Below are 6,000 nucleotides of genomic sequence, written 5' to 3'. Positions count from 1 at the left end.
ACCGTAGAGCTCGACATGTGGAGGGGTAGTTGGGTCTTCTGGAGCCTTCTGTTGAGGCATCGTGGCAGAGTAGACCGTTGGCAACATCTGGTTGGGTCACCTGGCAGCGGAGTGTCGACAATGAGTGGCAGCTATGGCTTCTGGAAGCTTGAGGCGGCGGCTGGAGCTAGGGTTTAGAAACCCTAGCTGAAACCCTAAATGTTTAGGGTTTCCTTTTGGGTCTTGGCCGGTTATGGTTGGGCCTGGGATTTGGGCTTGTAATTATTATTTTTTAATAATAATAATAATAATATATATAATAATATATATAATGATAATAATAATAATAATAATTATAATAATAATTATAATAAATAAATAAATAAAATGGGTAAAAAAATTAGTATCTTCAGATACAAACAAGGAAAAACTGATTTGTGGATTCAAGGATCTAGTCTATGTAGATTTAAAACCTAGTTTTATTATTTAATTCCTAGAAGTGTGACTTAGCCTAATGGCTAGCATGGTTGGCTATACCCTAGGTCATTGGTTTAAAACCAACTAACCCTTAATTCATATTTTATTCACCTTTTATCATTTAAAGATCAAATAAAAATGTGTAAAATCATGCTTAAGGCCCTAAACTAGTTGATAACTTGCAAAAAAATATTAGGTTCTGAAAATCATGTAATTTGGACCCAAAAAGAATAATACGATTATGTTAGTAATTTTTTGGCATCAAAATATACAAAAAAATAAATTTAAAAAAATTATTTTTCTGATGCACTCATAAAATTGTGACAATTTTTAATTAAATTTTCATCTATAGATAAGTCAATCCATGGTGAATAAGAAATGGGAAGGGGATTATACAAACTATGACACATTACTTTAGATTTGACATTTTTGCATGTAAGAAAAGATGCACACATATTTTCAACGATTTTCCTTATATGTGCCTAGAAAAATGCTTCATGATAATGTTTATGGGTGCCACCAAAGTGCCCCATCAATCCTTTGCAATGTGCTTCGTGAACCATAAAATCCCACAAATAACTTCGTAGAATAATAAAAATGTTTAAGTGTGATAAATATCCATATATAATATAAAACTTGTTAAAAACACCTTTATCAAAATTGACACAAGTCTATACAAAATCAACATCTGTCAAATACAAGTCTTTAATATGTCAAATTTTAATGCCTAAGCATGTATAATAGTAATTAATGAATAACGACGGGGATAAAGCATCAACTACTATGTTATCCTTATATTTCTTGTATTTGATTACGTATGGAGATATCTCAATGAACTCAACTCATCAAATGTGGTGTTTGCTTAACTTACCTTAGTCATTTAGCAACATAAGTGACTTATGATCCGTATGAATGAAAAATTCCTTGGGCAAAAAATACTTTTGTGATTCATTGATAAATTTGTGAAAAGTTTTCGTTAAATTTTCATCCATAGATAAGTCAATCCAAGGTGAATTAGAAATGGGAAGAAGTATACAAACTATGACGCATTAGATATTGACATGACGCATTAGATATTGACATTTTTGCATGCAAGATAAGATGCAAATATATTTTTAATGATTTTCCTTATATGTGACTAGAAAATTGCTTCACGACAATGTCTATGGTCTTGGTAACACCAAAGTGTCCCATCAATCCTTTGTAATGTGCTTCGTGAACCAAAAACTGCCACAAAGAACTTTGTAAAATAAAAAACATGTTTAAGTGTAATAAATATCCATCTATAATATAAAACTTGTTAGAAGCACCTTTATCAAAATGGGCATAAATTTCACAAAATCAACATTTGTTAAATACAAGTCTTTAATATATCAAATTCTAAAGCCTTAGCTTGTATAATAGTAATTAATGAATAACGATAGGGATAAAGCATCAACTACTATGTTATCCTTACAGTTTTTGTATTTGATTCGTATGAATGAAAAATTCCTTGGGCAACAAGTAGTGTTGTAAAGCTTCAAGGGAAAGAACCAAAGCTAGGAGTTTCATATCATAGGTTGAGTAACTTAGTTGAGCTTCTTTTAGTTTTTCGCTAAAATATGTAATGAGTCTCTTTTCCTGCAAAAGAGGCGTACCTACGTCTATTCTTGAAGCATCACATTCAAGTTCAAATATGTTAGTAAAATCTGATACGCATAAAACAGGAGCTAAACATAACCTATCTTTTAAGGCTAAGAAATCCTTCTCTTACGCCACACCCCGCATGAAGCAAACTGATTTTTTGATGATTTTGTTTGAAAGATATTTTATAGTGGAGAAGTCCTTGACAAAACTATGATAGAAGCTCGCAATACCATGAAATGATCTTACCATAAAATGGAAGTGGGTGCAGGCCACTTACAAATATTCTTAACCTTCTAATCATCAATATGTATTCCACGTGTACTAACTAAAAAACATACAAAGAATATCTGATCACTATCGAAAAATACTTTTCAACATTAGCGTATAATCGTTCACAATGAAGAACATCAAAAATTGATTTAACATGTAAAACATGAAGTTCAAGAGAAATAAAATGAACCATAATTACATCATAATAAACTACTAAAAATTTACTTAAAAACTACCTTAAGATATGGCTCATCAAGAGCATTACGGTCTTAGATGCATTCGTCAAGCGAAAAGGCACAATTAACCACTCCTATAACTTGAACTTTATCATGAAAGTTGTATTCCATTCATCCACTTATTTCATGCGGATATGATGATGTACATTCTTTAAATCTATCTTTAGAAAGATACATGCTCCGCAAAGTTCACCAAAGTATAGCATGTAAGTGTGTGATGGGAAGCCTATACTTGATGGTAATGTTGTTAATGGGTTAAAAATGGACACACATTTGATACATATTGTTAAAGTATGCCCAAAGACCAATCATAAGATGATTGTAATAATACTTTCATTTAACGATTTTATTGAATAAAGGCATTGTCACTATTATTTTCAGTTATATATATGTGTTTAACATAAACTGGAAGATAATAAAGTCCATATAATGACATAATTGTTATTATTAAAAGATCCATAGTAAAGTATTATTATAGGCATGGACAATAATAATACGCTTAAGACTAACATGTTATTGATTGATGACAACGAGTTGTCATTGACATAGAGATGTCAGAATTGATACATGATTATATTGTTAGAGAACAATGTATTGGATTGACCCACCATGAGCATATGTCTTGTATTATTATGTGACAGTCATAACATTGCTCATGGTGATGACTATATGTATGATCCTCAGACTTGAGATCAATACTATCCCAACATATATTGTTGTATGTTTTGATGCAGCTAAACAAGCTTCGTAACTGGTTGCTTTATAAAGACTGTTATTAAATATATCTCAATAAATGTAGTGGGTGTGTATGATTAAGATATGATTTGCCCTTCCTACATAATAGGAAATATATCACATGTCACTTGATTCAGTAAGACTAGAAACACATGGCCATGCTCGAATAAGTTGATATGAGATATAACTATTCGTTAATTAAAGTCTACTCTAGATATCAAGAAACAATAGATGAGTTATACAAGTGTGACTATTCCAAGACATGTGCCTATTCTAGATATAAAGGACATAAGGATGTAATACATAAAAGAGTTAATCACCAAGATGATATGTCGAATCATATTTTCTTGTAACTTAGGTGACAATGATATATTGCTAGATATCACTCATTGTATGTAATATTAGAATTATTCTAATAATTACTGCTAACGTTACAAGAACCTACAGGGTCACACCCTAGGATTGAAATGAGCAAAGATGTACAATTTGTTGTACGTTACTAAAATATATCTAGAGTTAATTAAATATATATTTTAATAATCCCGAATATTTAATTTCAATTAATTAAATATAGATTTAATTAATTTGAAATAATAAAATCCCTAATATGATTAGGGTAACTTGGATATAAAAGGATTATTAAATTCCAATTAATTAAATATAGATTTAATTAATTTGGAAAAATAAAAACACTAATATGATTAGGGTAACTTGGCTATAAAAGGGTGTGTTAGGTCTAGCATCTATTTTAGAACACACACACAAAACCTTCAGCCGTTTTTCTCTAAAAACGGTTTTGGGGAAGAAAATTATTGCTCTCAATCGGGTGAACTGAGTAGAGGTCGAGACGTGATTTCCTAGAGGCTTTTGATTCTAACTGATCTACACCACCAGTATTCACTGTTGTCCTTGTTGTTTTTTAAGGAACCTGCTGTAAGTATTCACATCCCTTCCTCCCGATTTTAGTTTTTCGTACTTGGATCACTGGTGAGACCGTTGAGTTTTGTTTCTGCTGCGCCATGGGGTGCGCCGACGGTCCCAACAGTGGCATCAAAGCCACTTGTACGATATGAATTTGGGTTAAATTTTTGGTTGATGTGATATGTATGAGATGCATGTTATAGTTTTATCGATTTCGGTAAATATGCTGATATTATTGTTCGAATCGATAACCACAATGATTAATATGTTAATTTATTAATATGTTTTTCAATCGATTTGTTGCTGGATGATTTGTGGGAGTGCGATAGTAGATCACGTTTGGAAGTGGAACAATGGTTGTTCCGATGCAGAAAACCTTCAGGATTGAAAATCCCAAAAGCACAATTCTGTTGATAATTGTTATCAAATCGTGAAGTTTTCCATGGAAACAGAAGTACAAATTGAAGGCCCATATTAAAAATTTTATTTTTTTGAACAAAGGTGAACGTGTACATATATATATGATATGTTTGTTTTGCACGGTGTTTGACATGCATGGTTATAGCCCTTGTTCACTTTATAATGGTTTAATTTGAAATACGGTCTACGAGCCGTGTCTTTCTATATCTCTTTTGTATTTCTCTTGTCATCTTACTCCCTCGTATGTAAAACGAGTTTCTTTTAAAATTGTAAACCTATGAAGATTCACAAGGAACAGAAGAATGGTGAGAAGATGCCTAGAGAGCAGTCTTAGGCTTTAGGGTTCTTAGTTCTCCCATTGGCTTGGGATGGGCCACCTTAGTCATTGTTTTGGGCTATAACCATTGCATCTTATTTATTGCTATATTTGTTATGTATGCAATGCATCAAATGATAAAATAAGAATAAATATTGATGAGATCAATAAGGGCCTAACATTAAAACAAACAATGATGAGAATTATGCAAATCCCTCTTTATAATCTAAGTTAACTTAACCGTCCAATATTTACCCTCGTTAAGGCTTTGATCGATATTGTGTGGGCTTTTCCAAAGCATTGACACATAAATCTATTTTGGTTAAACGCGAAGAATAAGCAAGTGATATTCACCGGTTGAAATATTGGTAATAACTTAGCTAGGTTATTCTAACAGGATTAGAAACCTAGAGGTTAAATATTTGGATAAGTCATGAGATGACTTGAACAAAAGTTGTTCACCAAAATGAGGAGTTACATGAGATGTAACTAGTCAACTGTCACTTACGTAAATAATCACTATCCTAAAAGAAAAGCCAAAGCTGATTTAGGAAATTGATATATTATGGATCCTCATCCACTATAAAATTTTTCGTTGAATTTTTCTGAAATTAAAACAAATAGGGTTTTTAATTTTGAATAAAATAGTGGGAGTAATTTAAATAAAGTCCTATTTATAAATTTTAATTCGGTAAATTTACTTACTTTAATATTTCCATTGTTGTAGATTTAATGGCAAATAACACTTTATCACTGCGATCACTCCTTGAGAAGAATAAACTTAATGGCATAAACTTCCTTGGCCGGCTTCGTAATTTGAGAATTATTCTCAAATAGGAAAGGAAGGAATATGTCATTGAGGAACCTGTTCCTAATGAACCGGTAGCTAATGCTTCAAAAGCTGACAAAGATAAATTCAAGAAACATATGGATGATATGTTAAATGTTGTATGTCTAATGCTTGCCACCATGACTCCTGGGCTTCAGAAGTAACATGAGGATATGGTTGCATATGAGATG

This window comes from Hibiscus syriacus, unplaced genomic scaffold (assembly GCF_006381635.1).
Source record: "Hibiscus syriacus cultivar Baekdansim isolate YM2019G1 unplaced genomic scaffold, ASM638163v2 tig00110584_pilon, whole genome shotgun sequence".
Taxonomy (NCBI): Eukaryota; Viridiplantae; Streptophyta; class Magnoliopsida; order Malvales; family Malvaceae; genus Hibiscus; species Hibiscus syriacus.
Note: the sequence above shows the minus strand (reverse complement) of the source record.